Source organism: Olea europaea, unplaced genomic scaffold, assembly GCF_002742605.1.
Source record: "Olea europaea var. sylvestris unplaced genomic scaffold, O_europaea_v1 scaffold262, whole genome shotgun sequence".
In the NCBI taxonomy this organism is placed as follows: domain Eukaryota; kingdom Viridiplantae; phylum Streptophyta; class Magnoliopsida; order Lamiales; family Oleaceae; genus Olea; species Olea europaea.
The window spans coordinates 49289-66632 of NW_019244532.1; the positions used below are offsets into that span (position 1 = coordinate 49289).

At 33.6% G+C, this 17344-nt stretch overlaps 1 long non-coding RNA gene across 1 annotated transcript in view; it reads left to right on the plus strand.

Annotated features, from left to right (window-relative positions):
* The first annotated feature begins 15979 nt into the window (after positions 1-15979).
* Positions 15980-17344, plus strand: part of LOC111383170 — an 8806-nt gene continuing 7441 nt past the window's right edge. Inside the window, exons 1-2 of the long non-coding RNA XR_002700718.1 lie at positions 15980-16845; positions 17145-17284. This is a non-coding gene — a long non-coding RNA (uncharacterized LOC111383170). The remainder of the gene's footprint in view (positions 16846-17144; positions 17285-17344) is intronic.

Consider the following 17344-nt stretch of genomic DNA (forward strand, 5'->3'; position numbering starts at 1 on the left):
ATAATATTTTTCGTGTACTTCATTATGGATGACCCAATTGATTGGACCTAACTTATTTTTATTGTCTCTGATAATTGCAAGGAGCTATTTTTTAGAAGAACGAAGCCATCAAATAGGCCAGAAAGGCGCGCTTACTGCAAGATGTGCATAACTCATTGCGTGGAGAAGTTGAAAATTTGAAGGTAAGAAAGAAAAATGCCGACTTGGCTTCCAAGCAAATGGTGGGTGAGTTGATGGAGATGGTTGGTAAAAAGCCGACTTTCGAGGAGGAACTTGCAAATTTGAAAGAATCTTAGGGGGCTCAGATTGCTTCTTTAGAGAATCATCTAAAAAAAAATTTGCTAGAAGTTGAGATAGTTACTAGAGCCTTTTTTTATGAAAGATTACAAGAACGGTAAGCATACTAGCTTGAATGCAGATAAAGCGATTGTCAAGTATGCCAAATTGTGTCAAATGCTTGGTATGCTAAATGAGTTGGAAGAGGTGCCTATGATGGTTAGGCTTAAATCTCTATGGTAGCATATTTTCCAGGTGTGCTTCTTGACTCGTATTTCTTTTAGAACTTATGTATTAGACAAGTGGGTCTCTCTTGTGTAGTTTGTATGTATGCCTTTGACTATATGTATTTTGAGTTTATGTAATATATGAATTTATTATGGTTGGATGTTAGATTGCGTAAGAACTCTTGATCAAATATTGAACTTAGGACTTCCTACTGAGTGCAATAAAATTATACTTTTGTTTATGAACATATTTTTATGAAGGATTCAATTAGTCAGGTCCATCAACATAGTGGGTAATGTCATTGGTTGGCTTGGAGGTTGTCGTAGTTTGAAGGCAGCTGAATACTCATTTGGATTGGTTTAATGGTAATTAGTAAGGCCATCTTCATTCAGATGGCTTGACGATGATCGTGCGGTCATCTTCATCAAGATGGCTTGATGGAAGTCATACGATCATCTTCATTAGATGGCTTGATGGAAATCATTGATTATCTGCACAAGTAGCGAGCATATGGCCATTTTTATTCTCTAAAGTTCATTTGGTTGGACAGCAACCATGTGGTCATCTTCATCAAGATGGCTTGATGGAAGTTATACGATCATCTTCATCCATATGGCTTGAGGGAAGCCGTGTGATTATTTGTGTAGATAGCGACCATCTGGTCATCTTCATCCTCCAAAGTTCGAGGCTTTTCGAATTTCAGCTGATAAGGTAAGTCTTGATCATGATGAGTGATACATTTTGTCCCATCTGGTAATCTCCCCAGAGCAATAAAAAACTGAGGTTGTCAATGGCATTTCTGCCATCGGTTCTTCAATGCTTAATTTAGCCTTGGTCTTAGCCATAATAAAAAATTCAAAATAAGTAAGGAAATAATGATGAAATCTTGTGATGAAGGTGTGGCATGCTCGGTTTGGTTTTATTCAGGCCGTCTAGAACTTTGTCATCAATTATCTTGAAAGCATAGAGTGGTTGGGACCACCGATGCCATTTCTATCATTAGCTCTCCGACACCTAAGTTAGTACGAGTTTTGAATTAAAATGAAAATATAATAATTGAAAAGAGTTTAGAAGACTTAGAATTAATATTTGCAAAGATGGATGACATTCTAGCTATTGTTGATATCTTTGTCGTTCAAGTGCGTAGCTTTTAGGCTCCTTATCCAATTACTTTCGTGAATAGGTGTGGTCCTTTCCAAATTGTTGCAAGCTTTCTTGCATCAATTTTCTTAGTGTTTTGGATTACACTTCGTAGCACACACTCTCCTTCTTTGAAGGTCTTGGTTCTTATTTGTCAGTTGAAGTTTTGTGCAATCTTTTGTTGATATGCAGCCCTATTGATGCGAATCCCGTAGCAATGGAAATTACGAAACCCACAACGAGATTGATGCGGAATCCAAGAACGCCAATACTAACCCGGTTTTGGATCTTGAACCCCAAGAATTGAACCAAGAAACCCTAGATTAGCGAAAAACCTAAAACCCCTTGATTACAATTAAAAGAACCCACAATTTGATTGATAGAACGCCACAAGAAGTTGAATCTTGATAAGTTTCAAGGTTGTTCAAGAAGAACAATAAATTGAAAGAAGAAATTTCTCTCTCTATAATATTAATTCAAAGTCAAAAGTTCAAAGGTTTTTACAACGAAAAAATATTCTCCTATTTATACTATTCCTCGAATAGAAGTCAAAAAGGAAATATAATTCTAATAATCTAACAAAATTCCTAAAATATTCGTCCAATATGGTAGGAGTTTGATTAAGAATGAAATTCTAGTAAAATAAGGAAAAATGCGGAAAAAAGGAAAATTGCACCTAGAAATGAACCATGCGGTCGCATGGTTATAACACGTGCGGCCGCATGGTAATAAAATTTCAGCCATTGAATTCTCGGTCTCATGTTGTGCGGTCGCACCGCGCGGCCGCATGGTTACACTGCCCACTCTCGTCTTCGCCTCCTAGGCTCCCATCTATCCGGTCCTCTGGCATTGAATACATCCACTTGATGCCCCCAACTAAGATTAGCCACCAATGTATCTAATCTATTCATCCAAGCCTCCTGCTTCTCCAACCTATTTCTCACATCTCCAAACGCTCTCTCAAACCTTTGCACTAAATCCTCCGATGCATTGCTATTATTGCCTTGTCGGCTTGAGTTTGATTCTGCCTTTTCTGACATCCTAACACTAAAATTTTACTTTACTGCCTCACCAAAAGTCACTCGGAAACACACAAGGTCTTTTACCCTCTATTAAGCTCACCTCTCTGTCTTTACCACTCAATTCTTTCAACAATTGCTTCTAGGAACAATCAATGAACTCAATCAATCAATCAATTCGTGTAGAATTCCCCAAACCGGATGTGACTCAATAATTGTAACAAAGGACTCAAAGAAAACTTTTAAAACTTGATTTGAATGAAGGAATGGAATGATTCAATGTGTCCAAGTAATTTAGAAACGATAATGAATAATAATAGTTGGTATTTGACGGATCAATAATTATTTAACAAGTTTTTTTAACTGTATGGATGAACAGTACCGTACAGATGAGCAGTAATTTTTTTTAGATCCAAAAATCAATAACAAAATCAACAAAGAAAACGAAAACTGATTTGGGGGAAAATTGAGCCCAGAAACGAAATTTGAAAATTTTTGATGAACTTTTAGATCAAAGAATCAAGAAAATATTCTGGACACAAGAACACAAGGAATTAAAAAAAAAATTAGAAAACAAAAGATATAACCTAATTAAATTGGAGCCAAAGCTCTGATACCAATTGATGCGAACCCCGAGCAATGGAAACTACGAAACCCACAACGAGATTGATACGGAACCCAAGAACGCCAATACTAACCCGGTTTTGGATCTTGAACCCCAAGAATTGAACCAAGAAACCCTAGATTAGCGAAGAACTAAAACCCCTTGATTACAATTAAAAGAACCCACAATTCGATTGATAGAACGCCACAAGAAGTTGAATCTTGATAAGTTTCAAGGTTGTTTAAGAAGAACAATAAATTGAAAGAAGAAATTTCTCTCTCTATAATATTAATTCAAAGTCAAAAGTTCAATGGTTTTTACAATGAAAAAATATTCTCCTCTTTATACTATTCCTCGAATATAAGTCAAAAGGAAATATAATTCTAATAATCTAACAAAATTCCTAAAATATTCGTCCAATATGGTAGGAGTTTGATTATGAATGAAATTCTAGTAAAATAAGGAAAAACGCGAAAAAAAGGAAAGTCGCTCCCAGAGATGAACCATGCGGTCGCATGGTTATAACACGTGCGGCCGCATGGTTACACTACCCACTCTCGTCTTCGGCTGCTTGTAACGCATTGATCCATTTTGTTTCAGCTTTCGACCCGAACACAAAACTTGTCCCATTTTGAGTCCCGAACATGGTTCCATAATAGTTTCTTGAACGATCAATCTCATCGCTTGTTTCACTTGCTTTTCCCTTGATCGCGTCATTGGTCCGCCATCGACTATCAACGGGTCTCTTTTTGCACTTGCCTTCGTCGGGCTCAATTCCTGGATCATATCACCTATGAACCAATGCTTTTTTCTTTTCTTCATCTGGTGAATCTAATTCATGATACAATTCAAGTTGATTCAGTTGATCGGTCTCCCATTCATACCAAAATACTGGCATGCCTATTTTCCACTGATATGATTACTTCCATGCCAAAAGTTATTGAGAATTGGTTCGTCGGTTGGTGGTCAAACGGTGGTGTAATATTACCAAAGGATTCCAGGTGGCTTGTCTGATCATTTTCTCATAGCTTCATAGCATTTTCTCTAATGACTTCAAGATAGTCTTATTGGAAGATTCAACCTAACACATCGGCTTGGAGAAACTGCGGAGTGGATAAGTTTATCTTGGTATTCCATTCTTTTCAAAAATTTTGAAATCCAGTGATTATAAATTGTCCCGAGCTCTCGCTCGAGCAATAGGAAGGGTCGCTCGCTTGGCACTAGACGTTGCTTGAGTGATAGCGTCGTTCGTGATTTTCTTATTTTTTGTTGGTTTCAAGCTTATTTTAACCTAGTTTCCATCTTTTAGGTTCTTCTAGGGTTTTAACCAGCCTCTTATAAATAGTAGCCTATTTATTCAGTTTAGTAGAATTGCTAAGATTGCTGTAACAATATTATTTCTCTCCCTTGATTGTTGAATAAAATACTTGATTCCTCTATCAATCTATTTATTGCTTTTAATCTTTTTTTTTTTAATGTACAATCATGTACTTCATATTATGTCATATCGCCTCCTCGTTTCATAACAAGAGGTATCAAAGCTATTAGTTGTGATTTTGTTTGAGGCTTCTGCTGTTAATGGAAACCATGAAGTATGAAATTTTGCTTTTGGATCATAATACAAGATTTTCATTGTGACAAGTAAAGATGCCAATTGCATTGGCACAATGGATTTGGATGATACATTTTTGGATTTTGACAAAATGCCCACAACTTGGACAACAAATGAGAAACAATGGAGGGATCGGAAGGCACTTTTATATATTTATATTCACTTCTCTAATAATATTTTTAGGACATTTTGAAGGAGAAGATTGCAGCTGTATTTTGGTTGAAGTTGGAGTAATTGTGCATGACAAAAAGTCTGACGAGTAATTTGCATCTGAAATAGATGTTGTATTCTTATCACATGGTAGAAGGCGAATTTTTGGAAGATCATTTGGCTATGTTTAAGGAGATCATCATTGATTTCAAGACGTTAGAGGTTAAATATGAAGAAAAAGACTTGGCCTTAATCCTGTTGTATTCGCTGCTTACTTCGTTTGGGGACACGATTTTGTATAGTCGTGATACTCTCACCATTGAATACGTGTATGATGCACTGTTCTCAAAGGAAAAGATGAAACATCTGGATGGATTTGAGTTCAGAAAAGGAGAAAGTCTTGTGGTTCATGGTGATCGATGAAGGGATAAGTCGAGGTTGAATTTCAACAATCAGGTTTGTTTTTATTGCAAGAAGAAATGACACATCAAGTAAGATTGCAAGAAATTGCAGAGCAAAGGTAATTCAACTGCAAATTATGGGAAGAAATCCAACACTTCGAACGAGGCTAACATAGCTAAGGACTATTTAAGTGATGGAAATCTTTTAGTGATTTCTGACCTAGAATCCAAATCTAACGAGGAGTAGATTTTGGATATAGCTTGTATATTCTATGTGTCCCAATCATGATTTGTTTGAAACATATAAAATAATGAATCTTATCAGGTAGTTGGTATTAGGAGAGTCAGATTGAAGGTGGTAAATGGAACAAGTAGAAAACTTGATCACATTCGATATATTCCAGTTTTGAAGAAGAATTTCATTTCGTTGAGTACTCTTTATTTGATTGGATACATGTTTTCTGGAGCAGATGGAGAAATGAAGGTTCGAAAGGGTGTCCATATTGTATTGAAGGGACGCATGAGATTATGGTTATACTTCTTGCAAGGTCTGGTAAAATCAATGAATAAAAGTCAGCATAAGTTTAGTACCTTGGTGGATATTCAGTTTGGTACAATGTCATTAGGATTTGGTTCTAGGTCTATATTGAAGAATACTACGTAGTTGAGTTTGGAGGATATGGGTAACTTTGCTCTATCACCATTGCACGCGGTTCCATTTTATTCAGTTGCTGGGGATAAATCCATTGGAGATAGGTATGAGGATGCTATTTGGTTATGCATCCTTTTGGGTTTTTAAAGGTGTCGAGACTAGCAAGAGACTTTCGATGAAATCATTGAGAGTTAATTCTGCTACAGGGTGTGCTTCGGCCCTGTTTGATAATTTCTAAATTCTTCGTGAATTGTTTTGGGAACCCGGTGTTTAGGTACGTGTATTCATGTTGGATACTGTGGAAGAGAAAGATTATTTTTGTGTGATTGGAGAAGTTTGGTTCGGGTTGAAGAGTTCAGACATTTCGTTGCAGTCAGACTTATTTTTTAGGTGGAGAAATTTTGAAACTTTGTTCGTTGCAGTAGAATTTGATTCAAGGTGGAGATTTATTGTAATTTGACCCAAATTCTAGTGGGTCGTGGAGTTTTAGTTGAAGTGATCTTGAAGAGATCAAAGTTATATTGAAAAAACTACTGAGCGTCTTTATGGTGCCAGTGGAAAGAAATTCAATATGCAATAAAATTTCAAAAGCTCATGTTTGTAATTCAAACATTTGGTTCAACAAATTTTTTTTTTCTCTTATGAAAGATTTAGATCTGGAATTAATTCTTCATACTTCTTTTATCATTCAAATTTATCATTTTCAAACTAATTTAAAGGTTCAACTACAAATATTTTTTGTCAAGAAATTTGTTTTAAATTTACAAATCCTCCTTATTATAAGGATGTTATGCCTTAAAAGAAGCATTTATTTCAAAAATTATTAGTAATATTAATTTCAAGAAAAATTATATTAAATTTCTTAAAGAAGAAATTAAATTTCAATGACTTAAAGAATAATTCAAAAAATCATTCAATTCAAAAGAAATTTTTAAATTTTCAAAAACAAATTTAAAAAGAGATTTGTTCTACTATTCCAAATGCTTTTTGGGATAGAAAAAATATGTGGTATCTCTACCTTACAATTCTGATTTTCATGAATCAAATATTTCTATAAAATCTTGTCTTATTCAAATGAACAAAGAACTCTTAAATCATTGAATCAAGGAAATCAATTATTTACTTGACAAATGTCTAATTCTTCAGTGCAAATCTCCTTGGGGTTGCTCTGCATTCTATGTCAAAATTCTGCTAAAATTGAACAAGATAAAATATCCATTACCTCGAAAGAAAGATCTTTTAAACTGATTATTCAAAGCTGTTATTTTTTCAAAATTTGATATGAAGTCAGGATTCTGGCATATTCAAATTAAAGAAGAAGATAGATATAAAACTGCTTTCAATATTCCTTTTTATCAATACGAATGGAATGTTATGCCATTTGATCTCAAAAATGATCCTTCTAAATTTGAAAAAATTATAAACGATATTTTCAATCCATTTTCAAATTTTATCATTGTACACATTAATGATGTTCTTATATTTTCTGAAAATATAGAACAAAATTTCAAACATTTTAATGCATTCATTCATATTGTCAAGAAAAATAGCTTAGCAGACTCTGTTAAAAAAATTGTTTTATGTCAAACAAAAATTAGGTTCCTAGGACATAACATTTATTTAGGAACAATTACTCCTATTCAAAGAAGTCTAGACTTTACTAATAAATTTCCAAATGAAATTCTAGATAAAACAAGTTTACGGCCTTTTTTAGGCTGTGTCAATTATGTTGCCAATTTTGTCAAAAGTACACGTCAAATTTGTGCCCCTCTTTTCAAAAAGCTACAGAAAAATCCTAGCCCATAGAGTCACTAGCATATTTTAGCCATTCAAAATGTAAAGCAAGATGTCAAAATATTCTCTGTCTTTCAATCCTTGGCCCTCTGCCTCCATTATTGTTGAAACTGATGCGTCTAACATAGGGTATGGTGGAGTGTTAAAACAGAGTCCAAAAGAGTCAAATCAAGAACAGTTGGTTAAGTATCATAATGGTGTATGGACTGACCTTCAAAAGAATTATTCCACTATCGAACAAGAAATTTTATTCATAGTACTATGCATTTCAAAATTTTAAGATAATTTAATCAATAAAAAATTTATTTTGAAAACAGATTGTAAAGCATTCAAAACTGTTTTACAAAAAAATGTGAAAAATCTTGTTTCAAAGAAAATTTTTACAAGATGCCAAGCTATTTTGTCTAGTTTTAATTTTGAAAAACTTTATATACAAGACAAATCAAATGTTCTTATAGACTTCCTTACCAGAGAGTTTATACAGAAAAATGAGAGTTGTGAGAATTCAAATTTAGAGAAAAAAAAAAGTGAATGAATTGGACGGATCAAGTAGAAAAAGAGAGAAAAAAATTCAAAAATAAAAACAGAAAAATCTTCAACGACTTCCTCTGAAACTCAAAATCATTTTCAAAAGAAAAATAGTAGAAAGAAAAATACTACTCCATTATTTTCAACCGATGATTTCTTCAAAAGTTCATCAATATATGTAGGGCAAACTTCTTCCTTCACTCAAAATACTACCCTTTCAACACTTGTGTTCAAAAAGTCAGACCAAAAGAAACTCAATTCAGAACAGTTTAAACCTTCAAACTTCAAAAAAGCTGTTCAAGGTTCTGAAAAACTTCCTCAAATTAATCCTCCCCCAACGTTTCATTACTTCCTCGAATCATCTACAAACCTTATTTTCAAGATGGAAACATCTTAGATTCATAGATATTCAAACTTTGATGAATGTCAATTAGACCTTTTTTCTTTCACAATTCTGCTTCATGCCCCATAACATCCAAAAATCTCGAGACTATTATGAAGCTATTCTAACAAAAATTGGATCATCTATAATTTTTCATACTCCAAACCCATAAAATCCTAATAAAACTGATTTTTCAAAAAATTAGTATTCAAAGGGTGCTGTTATATGAAGATTGGGGACAATGACTATAGAATGAAAGTGAATGCATATTTAAAAAAAAAAAAAAAAAAAAAAGAAGCATTCGAATCTCATTTCAATTATTTTTATTACAAGGATACCTGATATACTGTTTTTTACTTTAGACTAGTGACTCATTCTTTGTTCATTCTTTTTCATCAAAATTGCAATCCAAGTTTACCGAAATGGTTTCAAATTTGGTTTGAATGTTTTGCTCTTGAAGAGAAGATTTTATCCAGTCTCACTTTTCAAGTATTCGAACACTTAAAAAATGAGGCAGAAACCTTTTTGAAGCATCAAGAATGTCTTTTATTTCAATTTGCATTCAATCTAAAAGTATCATGGATACTCAGATGGGACTTCTTTCTCTATCAAGATTCAAGCTCCGAATTTAATACTCAAAAAATTATTCGGAGATACAAAGTCATATGGTGGTCAAAATTTCGTGAAATAAATTGCTGTCCAAAAGCATTATAATCATGGATTCACGAACAAATAAATATTGGAGTTCCTAAAATTTCAAAGAAAGGTCTGTAGAAAAATGATGATTTTCTCACAGAAAAATAAAGATTAATGGCAATGTTTAATCAATACAAAACGCCAAAAGAATTAGCAATAATTTTAGAAAAAAATGCTTCTTAGGCTGAGGCAGCATCAAAGAAATTGAAATCTGTTCAAAAAGGCTCTTCTTAATCAGGATCTATATCAGACCATGCATAGAGTAATGAAGGCATGTTATGGACTCGATATTGATGAATTAATTGATCAAGATAATCAAAAGAATACAAAATGACTATATCTATCCAGTTATTTAGATGAACTTCATAAATATAAGGCCCAAAAGTCAAAAGAGATATCATTCAAAATGTGTCCGCTACCAAACAAATTATTCCTGCCTACTTTCAAGAAAAGATAACTTTATTAAAACTACTTTAATAAAATTGATACAATTCTTCAACAAAGCAAGGGTAGATGAAAACAAATAAATTTTTAAAGTGGAAGACAAAAGAGGACCATAATTATTGTCCTTCAAGATTCTTTTATCAAATTGAAGATATTTTCAAGTTCGAAAAATAAGAATTCAAGTATAAAAGAGATCAGTCTCAAGATGAAGGAGAGCAAATTTAACAGGAGATAAATCAGACTCAAGATAGTTTGAAAAAACCTTGTATTCTTAAACTTTCTTTTATATTTCAATCTAGTATTTCAATTTCCTATTTTCATATATTGTAATTTATTTCAAAAAAAAAATTCATTATTTCTTCTATTTGAAGCATTTGTTTTATCTTTCATTTCTACTCTTTTATCTCCTGGGCCTATTTTGGGGGGTGTATGTGTGTGTGTGTGTAGACATACATACACACATACCAGATCATACTTTAGGACATGCTATGTGACATCGTATTTGGAGAAATATTGGTTGATCTTATGTTTCTACTTTATCATACTTTTTCTAGTTTATTATGTGACAGTTATAGAAACCATAAAGATTTTAATTTATGAATATTTTAGCAATTTTCTTTTTTGTAATGAGGATTTTTTTTCGTATTTATGAGCTTTCAGTTATTTTCAGAGTCATTCTGGAAGGTTGTGTCTATATGTAATTAACCAAATTATAAACCTATTTCAACCTGATGGAGAAATTTACTATCAGTTTTTATTTGAGACCATTTGATCATGGTAGGTTGGGAAGCTAAATGCCAAGAAAAATGGTTTGGACCTAAGTGCAACCAAAAAGTTCATGACCACAATTTCTTCAATGCCACGCCTAAAGAACATGTGCATGCCACACTAAGGGTGTCTACCATGAGCAATTAATACTCTAGCCTACTTGTATGTATCTACTTATGGAAAACAAATATTTTGTTTGCGTAGTTTTGAGAAATCTTCTAAAATGTCTTTTTAGTAATACTATAAGTAGAGGTGGAAAAAATAACCATATTAAATCAGACTAAATCAAAATTAAACCAAATCGAGAGGTTCAATTTAGTAAAAAAAAAATTGATGATTTTGATTTTTAGAATCGAGAACCATTTGATTTTGGTTCTAGAATCAAGAATCAGAATCGAGAATCGAACTCAAGTTTTATTATTTTATTATTTTTTGTCTTTACAAATTAGTGAGCCATACAAAAAAAATCCAACTTTAAAAATATATGAAATGAAAGAAAGGTCATTTACCATTATATTTTACTTTATCATCTATTAGACAAAGCAGTCGAGACCTAGATCTAAATTCTAACTTATTTCTTTCTTTCTCAATTTTAGACACAGGCTCGCACTCCTACACCTCAGCTAACATTTCATTTGCCAAATGTTTCATGTTTTATTTTTTGTATTTTTAGTAATGGAATTAAAAACCAAACTAGTATCAAGTGGTTTAGTTCTGATTTGGTTCCATATAATTAAAAAATCATTGATTTCATTATCAGAAAATTATTAGTTCATGGTTTGATTCGATTCTTTTGATACAAGTACCGAATGGAACCATATACACTTCTGACTATAAAAGAAACTTCTTTATTTCTGTCTATTCATAATGATATCTCTTATTACGTGCCCTTTTTAACGAAGATGGAAAATTTTCATTGTTTCAAACTTTAAAAGAGTTACCTACAATTAGGAGATCTTGCAAGTGTGACCTTATTAAACCAATTTCAAAATAATATATAAACGTGTTCTTTGTTTCCTAAAGAATTCCTCTATCACTTTCTTATTTGTGTTTAATATAAGGGGTTGGGGTTCCCTGTATAATTACATTATGATTTGTCTTTATTAAACTTTTGATATGGGATTCCGCCATTCTACAACATAAGATAAAAAGCTAGATTCCTATATTTTAGAGAGTTGTTTGTTTTATTTAATACAGATAAAGATCAATTCTTGTGACTGCTATAAAGTTAATTGATTGTGATTAGACTGAAAAATAAGAACTGTAACTAACTTGGTCGATGTAAAAATATATTATGTATTTTCTATTTCAAATTTTCAATAATTATAGGAAAGAGGTCCCTTTTAGTTTTTCTCTATTATTGTTGTTGGTAAAACTCCTCAAAATCTTGATTTTGAGCTTAAAAACCATCAAACGAATACCACAACCACCTAAGCTTGACCCAAAACCTCACCTCCACTTTGGTTGCCACAAGTCCTCTCAACCCCCCAAACGAGAAGGATGGCGGTGATAATAGCAAGAGTGGGAAGAAAAAGAAAAAACAACAATGGTGGAAATCTCTCCCAGATCTCCCAATCCAGCTGTCTCCCTTGTCTTGTTTTTGCCCTCACACTTTTGCACAACACACACACGTACAAGGAGAAAACGGTTACAGGAGATAGGGGTGCATATATAATTAGTTTAGGTCAACAACTGGGCCACCAATATTCTATAAGTCAAGACCAACCAATATAAATTGGCTACTAACATATTACCATCCAACTAATAACCCAAACCCAAATACTAATCAAAACTTGGGGCTCTCCAAAATTATTGGTTGTTTTCGAGTCGAGCCAAGCCCATGACTTCGATAAATTATATAAGTTTGTTTTAAATCCTCAACCGAATTTATTGGGTATCAAAACCCAACAAATCTTCATCTTGATACCCATTCAACTTGCAAGCAACCAAAACAAAAAGTTTATTCTTGCGTAATCAAGGTCCAAATAAATTTGAATTCATAGACCTTACCTCATGTCTCAGACCTGAAACACATATCATACATGTTCCATATATTCACCAGGCTAAGGTCAAGAACACCCAGGTAGAAGCAAATAATCGAAGTAATTAAACAAGAGCAAATAAACATGTGATGAAGACATAACATAAGATAATACATAGGTCTTTCAAACATGCTCAACAAAGAACATTAGATCAATATCAAGTTAATCAATCAAATAGCCAACCATACAATAAATGCATAAATAACCCCATGAAAAGATCTCACCACAATTATCATATCCATCTTGTTCATCTCGAGAACACATATATTCTCTCATCGTCTATTATGCTCACTAGACTGATCACTTGCACATGTCTAATTAGTAAATCACTATAGATCCTAAGACCACGGGATAATCCTTTATCTTTACCTTCTCTCATCCTAAGAGGATAATGAGTCTTCACCTAACAGAAGTGATAGAAATGTCACTCTCACACTCCCCCTAATCAGGGTCTTAACAGATAGACGATTCCAGCATTCAATCACATCTCGAATCATGACTCAATTGTCACACTTGACATCCCCATGTATATTACCAATTCATCCTTAGAGATCTATACTCCACCTCACTGATAGACATACAACACACTTACTGCCAATGTATCTCACTCCACTATGCATGTGAACACATTACACTAAGTAATTAGATTGTCTCGAATTCATGCGAATTCACATATCAAACATATTGAAATGCTATATAACCATGCAACAGAATTAAGCAATTATACATCCAGAAAGGATTATGCATGGATGCACATGCAGTAACTGTGTTTACTGTCAATAAACCTCACATGGGCCACAACTAAACCCAATGATGACATTCGCCTCACCTATCTCCTTTTATTTCCTCGTATTTTACTCCCTAGGATAGTCTTTTTCAACATGTCCAAAATATTATAGTTAAAACACCTCTTACTTCCCACTTGACTTTGACCTATATATGCCACCAATATCAAATAATGATCACAAGTAATGTACATACACAATTTACACTGAATAGTCAAATAAACTTTTTTAAGTTTACGTGCAATTCTAATAGTGTAGAAAAATTTGACAACAAATCTACAGAGAATTTAGGCCCAAATAATTAACAAATAACTCCTAGGTCTAGAACAAGCAATGATTACCCTATGCGATAACCTTAAACCTAATTTTACCCCACATGATGACTTCTAATGCGAAAAGTAAATGACTGCCCTGCACAACAGTCTTAATTGCAATAATAAAATGTGAAGAACACGATACTGAAGGGACCTTATTTGTGAATCTATAGACTAGGAGAGAAGCAAATTTATTACTTTGGGACCATCACTATTCACCCTAAAGTTTCTAGCAAATGCGACAACACAAAACAACACACAGTACCCAAACGTTCAAGGGTGAAATCATCTAAATTTCACCATATCACTTGAAACAACAAATGAACACCGTCGTAGGTTTGCCATGCCACTAGCAACATTCTGTCAAAAAAACTGCCACAAAAAAATACTCCATGCGTTGCCACATGCCATCGTCGACGTCAACTCCAATGTTATGCAGCTTTGTCAAACTCACAAACTAGCCAGTCCCCTCTGCCTAAGTTGGCATGTGGTATTGATTTCTTCAAATGATAAGTTATTTTGCCAAAAAAATGAAAAAAATAAAAAATAAAAATCAGTTATTTGAAGAAAATTTGGATAGATTTCTACCTTATTTTTTATGCCATTTTCAAATCAATTTCAGCCTATTTCCAGTCCCTTTTTGCCCCATTTTCAAATATTCCTCAACAACACAAGCTTTAATACCATCTGTTGCAGAAACTCCTCGAAATCTTGACTTTGGACTCAAAAAAACCATTAAACATCACCAAAAACATCTAAACGTGACTCAAAACCTTACCTTTACTTTAGTTATGACAAGTCTTCTCATCCCTCACAAAGGAGAATGATAGTGGTGGCACTAGCAAGAGTAGGAAGAATAAGTAGCAATAATGGTGGAAATCTTTCCCAATCCCCCCCAACTTGACTGCCTCCTCTCTCTCATTTTTGCACTCAAACTTTTTGCATAATACACACACACACGGAGAAAATGGCTACAAGAGATGGAGTGCGTTTATAATTAGTTTATATTAGGGCTGGACATGTTAGAATCAAACTAGATCCCGAATTTTCAAGTATTTAGTATGAGGAACCGTCTGGTCCAAATCTAATAATGGAATCGTTCGGGTTCGGTTCGATTCAGTTCCCTGGTTTCATATTATAATTAAATTTTTTAATATTTACAAAGTTACATTAATTCAACTAATGATACATTCAATCTTAACTCTTACAAAATAACGTAGTCCAATCTTATGTCTCTTTTACTTTTCTCTTTGTTGAGTTCTTCGTAGATTTGATTTTTAAAATCACAAGAAGATAAAGATAGCAAGTACACAATAATTAAGAGAAGCGTTGTCGAGTTTCAATTTGATTTCTCCAAAACAATACAAACGACACTAAGGTAGAGTAATAGATTTGGATAAAACTTAGGTCAATTTGATTAAGTTGGCTTTGAGCTAAAAATTAGAAATAAGAAAATCATATTTTTGGTTTTGAGTTAAATAACTAGTTAGTAAATTTATTTAGAAAAAATAAGATACTCTGGCTTATTCAAAATAAATTAATTAATAAAATTCAGGAGATTTGGTTCTTACTCGATTCTTCAGTTTCTGATCTAGAATCGAGAACAGAATCAAACCTATCAGTTCTCATTTCAGATATCCGTTCAAGTATTTAACTTAAAAAAATCGTTCAGTTCAGTTCGGTTCGGTTCGGTTCGATTCGGTTCGGTCAGTTTGGTTCGGGAGTTTTGTCCAGCCCTTATTTATATCAACAATTGGGCCAAAGGGTTATTGGGCCACCAATATTCCATTAGTCAAGACCGATCGATATAAATGGGCTACCATACATATTACCATCCAACTAATAATCCAATGCCAAATACTAACTAAAACTTGGGCCTTCCAAAAGTGTTGGTTATTTTCTAGTCGAGCCAAGGTGTCAATAAAGTATCCAGCATCTGTTTTAAATTATTGTCCAAATTTATTGGATATCAAAATCCAACAATTGTAATAGTTTTGTTGTGTTAATTCATTTTTTTACTTTTATATTGAAATTTTAGGAGGCAGTTTGATTGATTTAGTTGCACCATGTGCTAGATGTAATAGCTTTATTGTATTCATTTATTCTTCCTTTTGTCCTGAAATATTAGGTGGTGATTGCAGAGATATTAGATCTAGACATTAAGACTACACTCCGCGTTTTGCGCTTGGTCCTTGTTCAACATAAGTGTGAGGAGTTCTACATAGTTTTCAAACCCCAATTTCCATGGCATAGAGAACATTCTTATGAGTGACTGTCTTGCAATGTTCTCATTTTCTTTAGAAGCTATGATGCTGATGTATTCAAAGGCACATTTTTGTATTATTTCTTTTGCATTATCAGGATTTTTTCCTTTGCTTGGGATCAGGCGCTGAGCCTGTACCCGACGAGGGGGCGCAGTTGCCCGTACTGGCTCCGTCGAAGTCTTGAGAACCGTCGAGTAGCAAATGGGAAAGTTGCAGAGCCGATCAGAGAAGAGACTAAAGATGAGACGAAGATGACAGAATGAAGACAAGATCCCTTTTCTTCTTCTTCTTCCAATTTTTTTTTTTTTTTTTTTTTTTTTTTTTTGGTTTGGGCCGAATTGCTGGGCTGAAGCTTATTGATTAAGGTTATTTTTTGCCCAATTTTGATTAGCACAAATGTCCAATACCATTAATAATTGGAATTGGATCAACCAAAGTCCCAAACCACTAAGATGACTACTGACTGCTGAAGCCTGAAAGCGTGAAAGTCTTAAACCACAAAGGCAGAGGGCAGGGGTGAAACGCGAAATAGAGAAATTTCCAAATCCAATCCCCAAATCGTGAAAGAGAAAGCCAAACCCTTTTCTACTTTTCCTCATTTCTTAACTCTCCAATCCACACGGCGTACTCCATTCCAATCTATAATTCCAATTTCAATTCGAATTCGAAGAAGAGGGAACAACACAAATTCATTGGAGTTTGGACATTTGATGCAATTTCGAAATCTCTGCTTTCGAAAAATTCGCGTAAGTACTAAGGTTCAGTGTTATTAGATGTTTAGACATCAAATAAAGTCAACACAGAGTGACAATTTATGTTAATCATCGAATTTAAATTTTACAATAATCAACACGAAATTGTTTTAGGGTTAATATGAAGGTATTCCATATTTCCTTCTGTGATCTGTTTGAAAAATTGGATTTATTTTTTGTGCAATTTACTAGAAATAGAAATATAAATTATTTTTTGTGCAATTGAAATTTTTTTAGGGGTAATAATTAATATGAAGGTATTCCATATTTCCATTTTTTTGTGCAATTTTCAGTCATCTATTACTATTAGCCTGTATGCTGATTGCTAAATTGCTGATGCTGCACGAGTGCACTGCCTGCACAGATGTGAGACAATGTGTTTTACAACTTCTGTTGCCGACTATCGAGCCAAGGAGTACCCTAAGTCTCTCTGGTGACTGGTGACTCTTTCTCCCTCCCTCCCTCCCTCCCTCCCTCCCTCCCTCTCTCTCTC